Source organism: Drosophila willistoni (assembly GCF_018902025.1).
Source record: "Drosophila willistoni isolate 14030-0811.24 chromosome 2L unlocalized genomic scaffold, UCI_dwil_1.1 Seg168, whole genome shotgun sequence".
In the NCBI taxonomy this organism is placed as follows: Eukaryota; Metazoa; Arthropoda; class Insecta; order Diptera; family Drosophilidae; genus Drosophila; species Drosophila willistoni.
The window spans coordinates 16,711,246-16,729,656 of record NW_025814047.1 but is presented as its reverse complement, the minus strand read 5'-3'; the positions used below and the strand labels follow the sequence as shown (position 1 = coordinate 16,729,656).

At 38.9% G+C, this 18,411-nt stretch overlaps 1 protein-coding gene across 1 annotated transcript in view; it reads left to right on the top strand.

The window, feature by feature from the left end:
- LOC111519658 overlaps window positions 1-18,411 on the top strand; it is a 49,550-nt gene that overhangs the window by 21,817 nt on the left and 9,322 nt on the right. The gene's annotated exons all lie outside the window — the stretch shown is intronic.

Here is an 18,411-nt window from a genome sequence, read left to right as displayed (position 1 = left end):
AATTTTACTTTGGTGCGTCTCATATTGAGGTGACCATATGCAAGATCCGTACTCTAAGATAGGACGGATTAAAGAAGTATACAGAATTTTGGTTGTGTACGGATCGTCAAACTTTTTTGACCATCGTTTCACAAACCCAAGAACATTCAAAGCTTTACTAACTGTAGCAGAAATATGAGGATTAAAAGTTAATTTATGGTCCATAAGAACACCTAAATCATTGATAATATCTAACCGCTCTAAAGCAGTGTCGTTAAGATAATAAGTTGCTAAGTATGGAGTGCATCTATAAAAAGACATAACTTTACATTTAGAGCCGTTAAGGTTTAATAGGTTTGTTTGACACCAACTCTGAAGATCATTAAGATCCGATTGAAGTAGGCAAGAAGACGATATGTCTTTAAAACTGAGGTAAAGCTTGACATCATCCGCGTACATAAGCACCCGAGAATGTGACACTACCACTGGAAGATCATTTATAACCAGAGGGCCGGGGCTAACTTCGACCGCGTCAAAGTTTGTATACCCTTGCAACTTTTATGGTAACTGTTTCCTTACCTATAGCCATCAAAGTGGAAAAACGTTGAAGCTAAAAAGGCTAATGATTCCGAAAGAACGGCCAACAATCTTAGCATAGGAAAAAACGAAGATATTGATCAAAGTCACTGTTTTCCACCGATCGTTCCTATGGGAGCTATATGATAAAGTAACCCGATCTTTATCAAATTCGTCATAGTCATTAACAGATATATTAAACTAACAAATGTTTAATTTGAAAGCAATCGCGTCAAAAGTAACGAAGTTATTGACAAAAGTCACTGTTTTCGAAAGATCGTTTCTATGGAAGCTATATGATATAGTCATCCGATCTTGATTAAATTTGGCACAATCGTTTATATGTGTAATAAACTCACCAATATTAAATTTCATGACAATAGCTCAGAAAATAACGAAGTTATTAAGAAAAGTCACTGTTCGTGACTTTGCCATTTGTATGGGAGCTATATGATATAGTGCTCCGGTCCGGCTGAATCCGAGATATACAACGCCTGCAGTATATACAAGCCTACATTCAAAATTTCAGCTCTGTAGCTCCAGCGGTCCATGAGGAGCTTGCGTTGATCCAGACGGACGGACGGACGGACATGGCTATTTGAACTCGTCTCGTCGTGCTGATCAAGAATATATATACTTTATATGGTCGGAGATGCTTCCTTCTATGCTTTGCACACTTTTGACCAAAATTAATATACCCTTTTTGCAAGGGTATAAAAAGAGTGAATAGCAATGGACCCAAATGACTACCCTGAGGTACTCTAGAGGTCAATGGGGTGGTCTGAGAAAATGAAGACTTAAAGAGGACCTTTTGTGTACGCTTAGAAAGATATTGAAGAATCCAATCTAGCAAAAGGCTGGGGATGCCAAGTGCGTTTAATTTATATAAAAGCAGAGTATGATTAACAGAGTCAAAGGCCTTGCTGAAGTCAGTATAAATGACGTCAGTTTGCACGGCAGATGTAAATTCTAATAGTTTAGTAGTTGTCGATCTACGTTTTTTAAACCCATGTTGGGATAACGAAATGATTGAGCTACAAAAATGCTGCAATTGAGATGTTATTATTTTCTCAAATGCTTTGGGTATGGCAGACAATTTAGAAATACCCCTATAATTGGAGGCTTCGGACTTCTTTCCCTTTTTATGAAGAGGAATAATATATGATTCCTTCCAGATAGGCGTGAAGGCGGAAGATGTGACGGACAGTGTGTACAACTTAAGTATTGGCTTACATAGGGCTTCTGCACAAAACCTTAATAAACAGCCTGGTATTCCGTCAGGGCCCGGTTCATAGATTGGCTTGACGGAACTGAGCACGCTAAGAACCGAACTTTCATCAAACACAGGGTCTAAAATGCAATTAGACGATTGAATAAGTTGTTTTGAAAAAATCAGCAAGCATATCGGGAATTGCCTTATCAGTGTCAGCTTTATTGTTTTCGAAAGACAAGTAAGACGGTGCACTGATGTCTTACGTTTAACATTTACAAATTTATAAAATTGCTTAGGATCGCGAGAAAACCTAAGTTTACATCGCTGAAGATAATCCTTATAGCAATGTGAGTTCAGCACCATAAAATTTGATCGAGCAACTACATATAGGGAAAAATCCGATGCTTTACCGGATTTTTTAAATCTTTTATAACATCTCGATTTTACGTTCTTCAAGTTACATAACTCACGTGAGAACCAAGGAGGTCTATCAGACCATCCTAGAGTCACACGCGGGACACAAACATCAAAGAATGACTTAAGAGTTTTATAGAAGACAGAAATGGCAGAGTCCATATCGGTGCAAGTATACAGATATGTCCAATCATTAGTTAACAAGAGTTTTTTAAGTTTAGTAAAGTTTGTCTTGTGAAAACATCGGGTTGGAGGCATCGAGTTATTATGTCGAGACATAACATCAAAAGGAAGGTCAATGGTTATATCCAGAGTTGGATGAAAGTTGTCTTCGGGGATAACTAAGGGATCAGTCCTGGAAACATCGCAGTTGGAAGAATCCAACACAAACACCAGATCTAGTGATCTGTCACGACTATTCCGGACTGGATTTATTTGAGTTAGGAACAACTCAAGCAGAGCATCTATGAAACAATGTGACGAGGAGGGCAACAGTAATAAAGAATCAAATGAGAGGGTCCAGGCAATCTCAGGTAAATTAAAAACTCCCAGAACAACGAGCAAGTCTTTGTCAGAGAGATATGAGGAAATAAGCTTCCAAAAGGTGAGTGTATACTGCCAAGTCGGACTGTGGTGGAATATGTGAACCTGTAATATAGGCAGAAAAAGAATTAAACGAAATTTTAACACCAACAAATTCAATCTCCAGATTGGAAGACTGGACAATTTCAGACAAGAACGCCGAGTCAACAACGATCAAAACACCACCACCATTACGGATAGTCCGATCATGTCTATATATTAAATATTTTGAGGGGAAAATTGAAGCATTGGCAATATCAGGCTTCAGACAAGTCTCAGTAAAGGCAAGAATATGAAAGTCACAAGCTAGACTATCTACATAGAGTCTAGAGAGTTTAGTCTTTAGTCCGCGTACGTTCTGATAGGCCAGAGTTAGGGACGAAATTAGTTTTTTGACCCGCCAACAGGTGCAGACGAGCCAGAAGGAACGTTATTCACAGAGGCAGGTAGCAAGCTAATCGGAGGCCGATTCTTCTTTTTTATTGTATACTCTTTTACAACAATGTGTTCCGGCCAAAAAATTTTTATGACATATTTGACCAAAAAGATCTGGGGAGACACTTATTTTAAAGGACAAAAAACTTTCACTCGTTGCAGAGGACGGACGTGTTTTTTTTGCGCTTATCAGCTTTTATTTTTTCTCGCGATTAAATACTTTTACATAACTCTTAAATTATCGGTTTAATTAATAATAATTACAACATCCGAATTTTATTTTCATTTCGCGAGTTCTTGCTGTCGTTTTTGTTTAAATTTAAATAAAATCAAAACTTACAACAATACTTGCATTAGCGGTGTTGTTGTTTTGTTTATCTCTTTTGCTTTTGTGTCTTTACCGTTTTAACTAACTCTTGCGCTCTTGCGTACAAATTGTTGTTGCATGTGTTCAATTTGACGCGCTCTCCCGCTCTTTCCTATTCTTGATTGATTTGCGCTCTCGTCTTTTGCCTACCCGCGACTCTGTGATACGTGTTTTTGTTTTTGTGTTTTCATTTCTTTTTATTCTTTAGTTGTGAAGGCTTACTCTGCACATTAACCCTTGTGTCAGAACTGGTCAGTATATTCTTATACACAGATTTTTTACCTTTAGTAATCAAATTAAACTTTTGATAAAATGGTTGTCTGCTGAAAAAATAATTGCATAGTTGCCACTAATGCGGTTGACTCCCATGATTATATTCTTTGCTGGTTGTGTGACAATGCGGTTCACGTTACGTGTGCAGGTTACACAGGCAGAATTAAGGAGTCTATTGCTAAAGGTGGTGGCTTAAAATATGGATGTGATGCTTGCCGGAAGGTCGAGAATGAGATGCGCTCTTTCATGAGGCGGACTAGAGATAGTTTTGACACTTTAAGGGCAGGTTTTAATAAACTCCAAGCGGAGTTTACTGCGGTGGAGACTCAGTTCAGAAGTTTATCGCTTATGAATGAGTCTCCGAAACGTAAAAGGACCAGTCCTTGGGGTGTTTCTGTATCTGTAAATCCGCCAGCGTCTCTTATCGTCCCCGACCGGTCTCATGCACCGTCAACTCCTAATGTACAGTAATTGATATCGTTTAAGAGCCCGGTTGTGAATGCTATTAGTAATGAATTACCGGTATCACCTGGGAATGATCTCTTAAAAACGATGCCTATTGTAGTGTCCGATGTGTCTGGGCAATTACCCATTCCAATGGAAATTGCCGATAGTTCTAAAAGTATTGAGGGCCCCGTAAACAAGTTGACTGCTGCAGTGGGTGACTTGTCCAACGTTACTACTGCGGCTGAAGCTTCGGGACCGCGGCCTCTCGTTGGCATACCACCAAAGAAACATATATTTGTTTCTAGGCTAGACCCTGTTGTCACATCTGATGATGTAATAGCCTATATTCGGAAGAAAGTTAACGTCTCGAATATTGCGGTGGAGAAGTTTACATTTTCTTATTCTCGGGACATTTCGTCCTTTAAAATTAGTGTTTCTGCCAATATCTTCGACACTATATGTCGAGAAGATTTTTGGCCTAAACATATAATAGTTAAGGAATATACTGTAAAAAAGAAAAATCGGCAACCGATTCGCTTGCCTACAACAACAACTAATACTATTCCTGCCACATCAGCATCTGCTGGTGTGTCAAAAAACTAGCTTCGTCCCTTAACCTGGGTTACCAGAACGTTAGAGGACTGAAATCTAAACTTCCTAATCTCTATGTAGATAGTCTTTCTTTTGAGCATAACATTCTAGCTTTCACAGAGACGTGGCTAAAACCTGTTATTGCTGATGCATCGGTTTTTTCCACAAACTTTTCTATTTTCAGACGTGACCGGATTTCTCGCATAGGTGGTGGCGTTCTGATAGCTGTTGATGCTGCTTTATCATCTGAAATGATTCAATTATCTAGTACCCAGGAGTTTGTCGGTGTTAAAGTAAATTTTAAATCTTTTAATGCTTTCATTACTTGTTCCTATATTCCACCATTGTCAGACATGGTGGTATATTTAAATCATTTAGAGGCAATTCAGCTTGTCTCCTCTTTAGTGTCGAGTCAAGACATGCTCATAGTTGTAGGTGATTTTAATTTACCCGCTTTAGCATGGTCACTAACAGATGAATCTACCACGTTGTTGCCCTCTTTGTCACATGACTTTATTGATGGCCTTCTAGGCTTATCTTTATCCCAAGTCAATCCTGTCTTAAATTCTAATGGAAAATCGTTAGATCTTATTTTTGTATTGGATTCTTTTTATTGTGAGGTTTCTAGGATCGAACCATTTGTTCTTCCAGAAGACAAATTTCATCCTACATTAAATTTAAAAATTGATCTGCCCTTGCTTTCACCATTACTTGGTTCAAATGAGTTACCTCTAACTAGGTGCTTTCGTAAGACTGACTTTGCCAGCCTTAATGAAAACATTGCTACTACCGATTGGTCTTATCTGTACAATTGTAGTGATATGAACTCGGCTGTTCGTTTTTTCTATGATACTCTGAATTCACTCTTTGATATTTGTGTGCCTCTCGGTAGGCTGGAGCGGCTTAACAAACCTCCCTGGTTCTCTCGCGAGCTATCCAATTTGAAAAATTTGAAGACACGATATTATAAGAAGTTTCAAAAAACACGTCGTTCATCAGATTATGCTCTGTATACAGTCGCTCGTTCAAAATTCATGATGCTTAATACACAATGCTATAAGAATTATCTTCAGCAGTGTAAGCTTCAGTTTTCTTCTGACCCTAAACAATTTTATAATTTTGTTAATTCTAAACGTAAGACCTCTGTGCACCCATCTTTTTTGTCTTTTCAAAATAAAAAAGCGAGCACTGATCAGGCAATTGCCGATATGTTTGCGAGTTTTTTTCAAAACAACTTATTCCTCAACGGAATATCGAGCAAGTCCGTATCCTTATCATTTAAAAAAGGCTAATTGCATTTTCAATCCAGTGATTGATGAAAGTTCTATTCTTAGCGAACTTAAATTAGTTAAACCTGTTTATTCTCCGGGGCCAGACGGTATTCCTGGATGTGTACTCAGGTTCTGTGCAAACGCATTATGTAAACCCATTTTTAAATTATTTCTATTGTCTGTAGAATCTTCCTCTTTTCCATCTATTTGGAAGGAGTCGTATATTATTCCTCTGCATAAAAATGGCAAAAAGTCCGAAGCCTCTAACTATAGAGGTATCTCAAAATTATAACTTCTCAACTGCAACATTTTTGCAGCTCTATTATTTCGCCATCCCAACATGGGTTTGTGAACTAACCTTTTAGAATTTACATCAATAATTATCAAGGGGTTCAAAAATGGTAAACAAATTTTTTAACGATCTTCCATCAGTCATTGTTCATTCGCGTGTGCTTATGTATGCTGACGATGTCAAGCTTTGTCTTACTTATAAAGATACAGATTCATTTAGTCGGCTACAAGCTGATCTTAAAAACTTTCAATCCTGGTGCCAGTTTAATCTACTAAATCTTAACACTACCAAATGTAAGGTAATGACTTTTTTTCGTAACTCTCCTCAACTGGTCACTTATTTTCTAAACAACAGCTCTTTAGAACATCTAAATAATATGAATGATTTGGGCGTACTTATTGACCATAAGTTAAATTTTAACACCCATATTTCCACCACGGTCGCAAAGGCCATGAGTGTCCTGGGTTTCATTAAAAGATGGTCAAAAGAATTTGATGACCCCTATACAACTAAAGTTCTTTTTACTTCGCTTGTCCGTCCTATTTTAGAGTATGGATCTTGCATTTGGTCACCTCAATATGAGTCGCACTAGATTAGACTAGAATCCGTTCAAAAGCAGTTCTTGCTATTTGCTCTTCGTGGCTTAAACTGGGATCGCAATGTCCATTTGCCTTCGTATTCTAGTAGACTTCTCTTGATTAACCTTCCGTCCCTAACTAACCGTAGAATTATGCTTGGTGTCATTTTTATGCACAAGCTCCTAATTGGTGATATCGACTCGCCTGAGTTATTAGCTCAGGTGAATCTGTCGGTACCATGTAGATAGAGTAGACATACTTTAATACCTTTATCCCTTAGTCGTTGTTCTTCTAACTATGCTATGCATGAACCTTTTAGGGTCCTCTGCTCTGATTACAATCTTCTATCCCCTGTAATCGGCTCAGAGTTTTCTATTAATATGCTTAAAACATCTATCCTATCCCATTTAGTTAATAGATAGCTATAGTAATATGTGTTTGTCTGTCTTTTCTTGTCTATGCATGTCTTTTTTGTGTATTTTGTCCACGCGATTCGTGCCGTGCGTTATACGGCTGCACCCCTCGGTCGGTCGGGTGGGAGGTGGGCAGTTATCTGCTTGGGCTCGCGCGTAACAGGCTTTGTCCTGGTGTCGTAGTGGCCACTTGAACGTACTGCGCATAGTATCGTCAACGTCCGCTAAAAAAAAAAGGACGAAATGTCCCGAGTATATAAAAAACGGAACTTTTCCACAGCAATGTTTGCTGCTACTTTACCCTGGATGTAGGCTATGACTTCTTCAGAAGTAATATTGGGATCAAGCCTCGTAATTTTTGTAATTTTTGGGTGGAATTACAACAAGGGAACTAGGAATAATAGGCACAGCAGTAGCGGCTACAGCAGACGCACCAGCAGCTGCTATAGTAAACGGAAACGGATGTTTGCCCGGACGGTTCGGAAACTACAACCGATATCGTGTTAGCAGGTGGGATACTGTCTCCAGAGGAAATGTGAAGAGACTCCACACCTGCCAAAGCCGGACTCCTAAACCATATCAGCTGCTGTGCATTTGGTGACATAGGGTCATTGTCGGAAGCCGGAACTGGTAGAGACGAATGTGCCGAAGGACTGAGGGACGCGCCCTGAAACCTGGCCCTCCTTCGCGTCGGAGATTCAATCAAAAGTTTAGAACGCCAGCTGACAGGGTTTTAAATGCATCCCCAGTCCGTTTCATAAAACTTCGCATCTCGAGCTCCAAACCACGAAGTTAACGGCCGCGAGCGCGATCAGAAGAGAAAACAACTTGCTTGGCTCACGTTCGTCGGCTCATTTGACTCAACTTCGATTTCTACTTCAAAAATTATGTGTGTGGTAGCAGAAATTTGCTACACTTGTTACTTCCTCAGATTATGAATTGACTGCCCTGTGTGCTCTCTCTTGATTCTATTGGTACGTGTGGTACGTCTCTAGCGCAGCTACCAAGTTCCTAAAGTCCGGCATACTGGATGTCATGGGACGAACTTGATTGTCTCGGTATGACTTGGTATCAATGCCGATTGCTTCCTTGATGTAGGTGACCATGCCAGTGATCTCCCTCACATTGGAAATCAGAATCCCCAAATTTCAATAAGATAGAATAAATGGAACACAAGTAATAGACAATATAATATAATTGCCCGAAGTCACCAGCGCAACAAAACGTGTGCTGTGGGTGTGTACCCACATACCAACGCAACGCTATGTCTGCGTGCCGATCGCTGATATATATGTAAACATATAATGTGATTGTAAAGGATATGGGGAAGCGCTGGTATAGCTGGTATAAAGAGATAGTGTTTTGCCAAAACACATTTTCACTTCATATAAAAAACATAAAAACAGGACAAAAAATTATTTCTTAGTTTTTGGGGCAACTAATGGAAATGGTCGATTGGTCAAAGTCGAAAGTCTACTCGATTTAAGCCACTATAGTGCTGAAGCTTCAACTAATTTTGTCATTCAACACAATTGGTTTATCAAATTCTTGCTTTTAGATCTTTCAGCGAGGGTATATATAACCCTTTAACTATAACTTTTAATGTTGATTGGGCTTATGTACCAATAGCTTTCTAAATGGTGGCGTAAATTGTTTACACACCAATGGGCGGACGGACTGACTGACATGGTAATATCGACTTAGCTTCTCATGCTGATCAAGAATATGAGTCTATGCTTTACAATCAGCTTAACATATTAACAATAATAAATGGATAATAATGATAATAATGAAGTACGCGAGATCGTAAATACGAATATTAAAACAAATTTTTTTCTAAACTACTTTGTATATAACCCCTTAACTTATTTCCAACCACTGTTCGACATTTCGAACAGTAAAGTGTGTATGTTTGAACACATTCTGTATTTCGTATTTTGTAGAGTGACCTTTTAAAATTGTGAGATGCATTACAACAAACCCGAGGTCAATTCTAACTTCCAAGTTTTTTTTATACCCTTGCAAAAGGGGTATATGAATTTTGGTCCGAGGTGTGCAACGCATAGAAGGAAGCATCTTCGACCATGTAAAGCAGTGGTCGGCACAGCCCATTCCCCAGACTAGGGCATAGCACTGCCGCAGCGCCCAGGTCCAGGTAAAGAACTGAATTTCGCACGTACCATTCTGCTTCTGGATCCTTTTTTACAGTAGATGTACAGTGGTGCTCATAGACTTAAGGTACCTGGAAAAAAATTATTGAAAAAGTTAAAGTTTGCCCAATATTCCTTATAATTTTATGAATTTACTTTAATATTGAGTTGGAGCAACGCTTTGGCATTGAGCCTACAAGACTTGCGCACTGTTCAGGGGTGATTTTCTTCCACTCTTCTTACAAAAACCGCCACAAATATTTATTTGATAGTTTTTTTTTACAACGACTTGTTTGATAATTCCCCACAAGTTCTCTATAGGGTTCAAGTCGGGGCTTTGCGGTGGCCATTGCAAAACTTTGATTGCCTCTTAGTTAGGCCACGACTTGACTATCTTGCTGCAGTGTTTCGGGTCGTTGTCCTGTTGAAATATCCAGGCAAGTGGCACATTATCGGCATACTCTCCAGATAAATTGTTACTAAGGATGTCCCTGTACATTTCGCAGTTCATAATGCCTTCTATCTTCACTAGCGGACCTACGCCCGATGCGGTGAAACAGCCCCAGACCATAATCGAAGCGCCACCATGTTTAACGGTCTTCTTCGTGTATTTGGGGTCCAATTGTTTGTTGGGAGGACGTCGTACGTATGGTTTACCATCACTCTCAAAAACATTAAACTTGGATTCGTCGCTCCAAACAATCATGTTCCAAAAATTTGGATCTTTTTGAAAATGCTCTGTGGAGAATTGAAGGCTCTTTTTAACATTTTTAATGGACAGAAATGGTTTTTTTTTTGGGCAATGCGTCCATATAGCCCGAACTCATTTAGCCGTCTTCTTATGGTCTGAGATGACTCATTCACTCATTCATTTGACCTCTGATTTGCGTCGAAGTCAAGAAAGGATCGGCTTTACTGATTTTGGCAATCCCTCTATCGTCGTTTCTAGTGGTTTTTCTGGGCTTCTAACGTCGAATATTTTCCCCAGGTTCCATGTTTCTTATAAAATGCAATGGCATTTCTGACTTTCCCACGCGAAAAATTTAAAGTTTTACAAATTTGTAAAATATCTGTGTTCTTTGCGTAATATTCCCATATTAGCTTCCTTTCGGCCGGATTTGTATTTTTATTTTTAGCCATAGCGGTCACATTGTTTTGGCAAACGTATTTAATATTTAATATTTTAGTTTTGAAAACAAATAACACAACTTTTCCCGAAAAAAACACAAGTTTGACGATTTTAGCTCAAGGTAGCTTAAAAGTGTGAGCAGGGCGGAAAGCTTCATTTTGACATTTAGTCAATTTTTTGGGAACCCTCGTATTCCTACTGGTCATTTTTTTCTGTGATCAGCTACTTAAATAATAGTGTTGCAAAATGTAAAAATTTCAAGGCGAAATAAATATGTTCAAAAAAGTTATTAAGAAAACAGGTTATGGTACCAAACAAGATGTGACTTGTCGTAGGCCCGAATGGTCTTTCAAAATGGTTTTTACAGATCCTTCGGATATTCCGATCATCTTAGTAAGAACTTTAACAGTCAACCGAAGTAAGTCGTCTCGACGACTTAGGTATACCATACACCAGCACAACAAATATTTCAAATTTATAATAACAAATGCATTTTCGTATTTTTAAATTATTCTGTTCGAATGCTTTTTATAAACATATCTTAACGGCAAAGTTATCTGGCAAAACCTTTACACATACAAAATGTGCACATTTACTAAGGAAATATTTATTTATTTATTTATTTACGTCATCTAACACAGCAGTCGACGAAAAAGCTTAAGCTAAAGACAGATAGTAATTAATTGAAAACCAGAGGGCCGGGGCTAACTTCGACCGCGTCAAAGTTTGTATACCCTTGCAACTTTTATGGTAACTCTTTCCTTACCTACTGCCATCAAAGTGGAAAAACGTTCAAGCTAAAAAGGCCAATGTTTGCGAAAGAACGGCCTACAATCTTAGCATAGGAAAAACTAAGATATTGATTAAAATCGCTGTTTTCCACCGATCGTTCCTATGGGAGCTATATGATATAGTAACCCGATCTTTATTGAATTCGGCACAGTTATTAACAAATACATTAAACTAACAAATGTTTAATTTGAAAGCCATCGCGTCAAAAGTAACGAAGTTATTGACAAAAGTCACTGTTTTCGAAAGATCGTTTCTATGGAAGCTATATGAGTGACTATATAGTCACCCGATCTTGATTAAATTTGGCACAATCGTTTATATGTGTAATAAACTCACCAATATTAAATTTCATGACAATAGCTCAGAAAATAAAGTTATTAAGAAAAGTCACTGTTCGTGACTTTGCCATTTGTATGGGAGCTATATGATATAGTGATCCGATCCGGCTGAATCCGAGATATACAACGCCTGCAGTATATACAAGGCTACATGCAATTTTAGCTCTGTAGCTTTAACGGTCTAGGAAAAGGTTTGCGTTGATCCAGACGGACGGACGGACGGACGGACATGGCTATTTGAACTCGTCTCGTCGTGCTGATCAAGAATATATATACTTTATATGGTCGGAGATGCTTCCTTAGATGCGTTGCACACTTCTGACCAAAATTAATATACCCTTTTTGCAAGGGTATAACAAGATAGCTTAGCTATATACACAACTAAACATCCCCGACCCGGTGGAGGTGTTTTATTTGCATAAGGTGCCAGCTATGCCCCGAGTCACAGCCAATGTGGTCAGGGATGAGTTGCAGCCAATCAAAGTCCAGAATATTATCATTGGTTTCGCTGTAGATGATTAAAAAGTATAGCGCGAAGAGAAGTGACAGAAAGATGAGGAGAAATTAGGTGAGAAAGGTTGTTAAAAGATTGGCAAAGAACACGAAAAGGTTCGTGAAGAGAGTAGTTAGTCAGACATCTACTAAGGTGAATAGGAAAAAAGTTTCTGGTCCGACGTGAGGGAACACAAAAATATAGCGTATCTAGTAAATTAGTAGAAATGACTTCGCCGTTGACTAGTTTATGGAGAAAGAGAATGCCAAAAACGAGCCTACGGTTGTAAAGTGCAGGAAGGTTAATAAGAAGAAGTCTGCTAGAATAAGAAGGTAGGCGAAAGACTCGGGTCCCAATTAAGAGCGCGTAACGTAAACTTAAGGAATTGCTTCTGTACCGATTCAATACTACGCTGGTGAACATCATATTGCGGATTCCACACTGGCGAGCAATATTCTAGAGTAGGGCGAACTAACGAAGTGTATAAAACCTTTGTTACATAGGGATCATCAAATTCTTTAGCCCAACGTTTAATGAAGCCAAGAAGGCTGCATGATCTATTGACAATAGAAGAAATATGAACATTAAATGAAAGTTTTGGGTCAAACATCACGCCTAAGTCTTTGAACGATGGTACACAATCTAACATAACAGACTTAACAGAGTAATGAGCTAGGAACGGAGACAAACGACTGAAAGTCATAAAAGAACACTTAGAGGCATTAAGGTGTAATTTATTAACGTGGTACCAATCACAGAACGCATCGAGATCTGATTGCAAGTACTGTTGGAAAGAAGGATCATTATAGGAATAACAAATCTTGACGTCATCCGCAAACATGAGCACGCGTGAATGAGCCAAGGCCAAAGGCAAATCCTTTATAAACAGTGTAAATAAGAGTGGGCATAGATGACTGCCTTGGGGTACACCTGTCGCAACTCGAACAGTTTTAGATATCGAGGAACGAAAAGACACCTTTTGGGTTCTGCCAATATGATACGACTTTAACCAAGCCAATAGTTTCGGGGAAAACCCCATGATGTTAAGTTTCGCGAGAAGCATAGAATGATCAACCGTATCGAAAGCCTTACTAAAGTCAGTATAAATAACATCAGTTTGACACTTTTTACGGAAGCCATGGTGTACAAGGGTAGTTAATTCTAAAAGGTTAGTAAGCGACGAACGACCTTTCATGAAGCCATGCTGACAAGGAAAAATAGTGGATCTGGATAGGTGTTGAAGGGAAGACGTAATAATTTTCTCAAACAGCTTTGGTATTGCCGAAAGTTTGGCAATGACACGGTAGTTAGAAACATCCGATTTGCTACTTTTTTTAAAAAAAGAAATAATAAAAGACTCCTTCCTAATATCGGGAAAGCTACAAGTCTCACTCGATATAAAGAATAACCGAGATAAAGGCTTAGATAGGGAAATCAAACACATTTTAAGGATGCAACTAGGTACAGGACCGGGAACGAAGGAAGACGTCATAGATGACAAGCTATATCTCTAGCATCATACAGTCTTCAGTAATACTAGGAAAAAACATACAATTTAAATGTGGGATTGAAAAGGGATAGGGTGTGGGTTCCGAAACAGTAGTAGAATAAGTCGAGTGAAAGAATTTAGCAAACAGATCTGCAATATCTGAATCACTATTAGCAGTCTGGTCATTAAGTCTGAAGGTGGAGGGTAGTACATTAGAGCGTCTTTTGGAATTAACAAAGTTGTAAAATCTTTTGGGGTTCTTATAAAATTCAACCTTACAGCGAACGATATAATTATTGTAGCATTGAGTGTTTAAAAGACAAAATTGAGATTTGGCTATACAGTAATTTGCATAGTCAAGTCGCGAACCAGTTTTTTTTAAATCTTTTAAAATATCTCGATTTAATGTTACGGAGATTAGAGAGCCTACGTGTGAACCAGACTGGCGTGCTGGAGACGGTAGAGACATTCACATAAGGAACGCATTTATCAATTAGAGAATTAAGAGCAGAGTAGAAAAACTTCACTGCACGATCTATATCGCAGCACTCAAATAGAAATGACCAATCAAAAGAGAAAATAAGGCTATTAAGAAGATTGAAATTTGTTTTACGAAAACATCTACGACGAGAATTTGCTATGTTATTTAATGAATTAATAACGGAATTGTAAGAAATAGTAACTTTAATGGTAGGGTGATAGGGATCTTCAGGTTTCACTAGGGGCTGTGTTCGGGATACAGCACTAACAGTGGGATCAGAGACAAAAACAAGCGAGCGAAGCCCGCTTGGCCAAGATCCGTTGCCCCCTCACCTTGAGTGACTGAGCCTAGAGACCAGCGACTGACTTCGTCTGCAGGAGAATAACTCATCCTGCCGAAGTCCGCTGATCCTTCGGCTCCACTCAAATAGTTAAGTTGCCAAGGAAAAGGGAAAGGAAAGGGTATACATAAATTCGGTGACGAATAAAGAAATAATGCCGGGTGTGTTAAACGATCATAGTATAGAGTTTATTGCTAATTAATTAATTCTAAACATCTTTTGCAATTTGGGTCCCTACCGCACTCTGCTGCTGTTTGTTTCACTTGTTAACTTCTCACTGAGACTTCTGCTGCTGGTTTCACTTGTCAACTATTCACTGTCGTGGTTACTGGCAAAGTAATTTTCTCCTAATTCTAACTCTCTGTTGAAACCCACCCTTGCTCTGCCTACTTATGTCCTAACGGTGAAAACATACGATGCGCCTTGTGCTTTGGCACGCGTCACGATCGCAGTCTCTCTCTTTCACTTTCGATTTTCTCATGGTCTCTTTAGCGTCGGCATGCGGTGCAGCGTCCGCTGTCGGGAGGTTGTTCTCTCCGCAACGCGTCGACGCTGCAGCCGCATCAAGACGGTAGCTAGAAAGAGAGGGAGGCGTCGACCGTAAGTATTGACTATTAGAAAAAAGAACTACAGTTAGTTTTCATGTTGGGATATTTAATGTGCCCTCCATTGGCGTATAAAAGTAAAAATGAAAAGGGCCCTACATGGGCGTAGTTTAAATTACAATGATAATGTGACTCGTCACAAGATGAAAAAATTAAGAAAGATAGATTATCATCAACAAGCCAAGAAATATTAGGCAAGTTGAAATCACCTAAAACTATAAAGAAATCACGATCTTTAAGACGATTAAAAATAGTTTACAAAGCATCAGCATGGTGCATATAGGTCATGATATCAGAAGCTGGAGGAATATATGAACAAGAAATATATAAGCTAAAGTTGGAACATGTAACTTCGACGCAAATAAACTCAACACCTAAGGGCACATCAATCGGCACAACACTTGAACACAGATTCGAGTTAACAGCAATGAGTACTCCACCGCCACGACGACCAACACGATCAAGCCTATAAGAAATAAAGTTATTAGAAAGAATTTCATTATCCAAAACAGAGGAGTTAAGCCAAGTTTCAGAGAAAGCTAATATGTCAGCCGAAAACGTTTGGCTATCACAGAACAGGTTCGAGAGCTTGGTAAGAAGTCCTCTTACATTTTGATAATGAATGCAAAGACTAGACGTTATTAGTTTTTTGAAGCAGAAGATAAATTAGGAAGGTGGACAGGCAACGGACGGGAGCGCTTATTGGGCGCTAACTCGTGTACAACTAGGCCCTCTGGCCAGAAATTAGTGTCAACCATAGCTGAGAAATACTCATTAGGTACTGTAATTGTAAAAGAGGAGATTTCGCGAGGCCTAGAAAACTTAAACTTTTGAATTAAAACTTTACAGAGCATATATTACTAATGTAAGCTGCCACAGACGACTCAGAAGTATCAGGAGCAAGCCTAGAGATAAATAATTGTTTACGATGAGGCACTACAGTTAGTGGAGGCGGAGGAGCATTGGGATCCGCAAGTGATTGAGAGCTAGCATGATCCTGTGATTGATCAGAGTTCCCGTGAGGGATAGAATGAGGTACACCAGGGCTTGTAATGGGTACTTCAATCTGAAAAGAAGAGCATAAAGAGGGACAAGAAGATGGTGTAGGCGAAAGTAAAATGGGAGACGATGTAATAGAGAGTGCTGGCGACTGCTTGCGAGGCAACTCAAGGGTACATTTCTTGGGCGACTTCTCAGAAGGTGGAACAAACTTAAATTGCGACAATAAATGTACGCTAGAGTCACACTCGTTAGACAGCTGTTTGGCCAGTTTGTTTGAAGAAAGAAACTTTAAACGAAGATCCCTATACATACGGCTAAAATCAAGCTGCTGGCTGGCACAAGATGGGCAAGTCCAGCGCATTAAGCCAAGCTCAGGCTTAGACACAGACAGACAAACCAGAAAATTTGTCGCAGTCGCGGCCATTGAGGCCAGCACATTTTAAGTGAATAAGATTATCGCAAAGCCAACAAGATATACTGATCCACAAAACGATCAGAATGCTTGCAAGTAGGTAGACAACAAGCAATTATAAAGCCAAAAGAAACTCAAGGCAAAAAAAAAAATAAATTTATATATATAAGAATATATAGAAAAATTTAAATACACAGCACAAAGATAATTATCGATAAGAAATCAATAATCACAAATAAAATGAAGTAAGTAAGTCGTCTCGCCGACTTTGGTATACCATACACCAGTAAAGTATTTCAACTTTATTAAACAAATGCATTTTCACATGCTTCTTACAAGCATATCTTAGTATCTCGCTCACTCAATCATACGAGCACTCTAGCGCCCCTATCAGCCAACGGCCAACTCCGGCCTTATGGAAAAACGTTTATATGCATAACTCGACTGTTTTTTGTCCGATTTTGATCAAATTTGGTATTTTGATAGATATTAGTATTAAATTTAAGTGTGCCAAATTTGATTGCATAAGGTAAAAAAATACGGGAGATAATCAAGTTTTTCAAATTACGGGGGCGGAAAGGGGCGTGGCAAAAATTTGAAATAAACTTGATCACTCTACATACTACACGAGTCTACATACCAAATTTGGTGGCTCTAGCTCTTACAGTCTCCGAGATCTAGGTGTTCATACGGACAGACGGACAGACGGACGGACAGACGGACATGGCTAGATCGACTCGGTTGTTGATCCTGATCAAGAATATATATACTTTGTGGGGTCGGAGATGCTTCCTTCTGCCTGTTACATACATTTTGGCGACTTTAATATACCATTTCACCCTATGGGTGTATGGTATAACAAAGAGAACAGCTAGAGTGCACAGCACAAGAGAGAGTGCAAGAACAGTTATAAGCCGTACTTTGAGAGGCGGCCTTACAAAAGTGATTACGCTGGAGAGAAGCTGAGCACAAGCACAAAGCAGAGAGAACAACTAAGCCACTAGCACTGATGGTATGATGGGGGCGATGCAGAGCAACTGCAGAAGCAATGACGAGAGAGAAAAAAATAAAAAGAAAAAAAATTAAATGCATTAAACACTAATCACGAAACAGAAAAAACTGTTTAAACTATTTAATTTGGCGAATTATGGAAATAAAACACAAGGGTGTCAAGCAAACAACACCAGTGAAAGCGTAAACAAACTAAGCACAATTAAAAATTGCGCGAAAACAATAAATATTAATAAAAATTTAGGAGCTATGCAAAAACACGACCGTCACGTCAGAGAGCAGAAGCTTTTTTTTTTTAAATATACATACCAACTATGGTGTCTCCAGCTAGAATAGTTTTTGAGAAAATCGGTTTTATTTAATTTGCGGGGGCGGTAGTTGCTATAGTGTTTGAGAAACTCGGTTTTATTTAATTTGCGGGGCGCCCCCTACGGGCGTGTCAAAAATTTGAATCAAACTCGACAACTGTACATAATACACCAGACTACATATCAAATTTGGTGGCTCAAGCTCCGATATCTAGGTGTTCATACGGATGGACGGACGGACGGACATGGCTAGATCGTCTCAGCTGTTGATGCCAATTAAGAATATATGTATATGCCTGTTACATACATTTTGGCGATTTTAATATACCATTTCACCCTATGGGTGTATGGTATAAAAATCGAAGAATGCACTCTTGGTCGATTGGTAAACTGATTACCAATTATTACTGATAATGACATTGACATGAAA